Below are 757 nucleotides of genomic sequence, written 5' to 3' on the forward strand. Positions count from 1 at the left end.
GTTTCAGCGGTAACAGACATCCCAGAAAGAAGGCAAGCAAAGCGCCTTAGCTGTCCAGAGCCCAGGGGCTGGGGGAAAGGAGTGGGAAGCCCTATTTGCATTTTTTCCATTAACAAGCTGGAGTCGAGCTCACTCGCCTGGGGAGATAATTTGAGAGGAAAATCTTTGCATATTTTATTTAAAAGCACGCTGCGTTAGGCGGGTAATAAAGCAGAGTGCGGCGATTAGGTAAGGCCTGCAGGGGGCAGGGGTTCTTTCCTTCTTGTCTTCCACAAACCCACCCCTCATTTTCCTCTCAGTCCTGGGAACCGGCCTCCTTAAAGGGGTATTCTCCTTAGGCAGGTGGCATGAAGCTCAAGAAGCGTTAGGAATTTTGGCTCTTTTTTCCCCCCTTTCCTTTCTGAGAAAGCCCAGAATGAAGAGTGCTTTAGGCAGAAGAGTAGAGAGTGGGTTAATAGAAAGGGAACCCAGGTCCAAACCTGAGCCCCTGGTTGTGGTTCTAAGCAGTGAAATGGAGTAAGGAATGTGGGGGGAAATCTCATGGGGGGGGGCTTTTAAAAAACACATGCTGTTAAAGTGTGGTGGCGCACGCCTTTAATCCCAGCACTCGGGAGTCAGAGGCAGGCTGAGCTCTGTGAGGTCGAGGCCAGCCTGATCTACAGAGTGAGTTCCAGGATAGCCAGGGCTACAAAGAGAAACCCTGTCTTGAAAAACTTGAGGTGGGGGAGGGAGGGAGGAAGAGAGAGAGAGAGAGAGA

This window comes from Microtus ochrogaster, chromosome 10 (assembly GCF_000317375.1).
Source record: "Microtus ochrogaster isolate Prairie Vole_2 chromosome 10, MicOch1.0, whole genome shotgun sequence".
Taxonomy (NCBI): Eukaryota; Metazoa; Chordata; class Mammalia; order Rodentia; family Cricetidae; genus Microtus; species Microtus ochrogaster.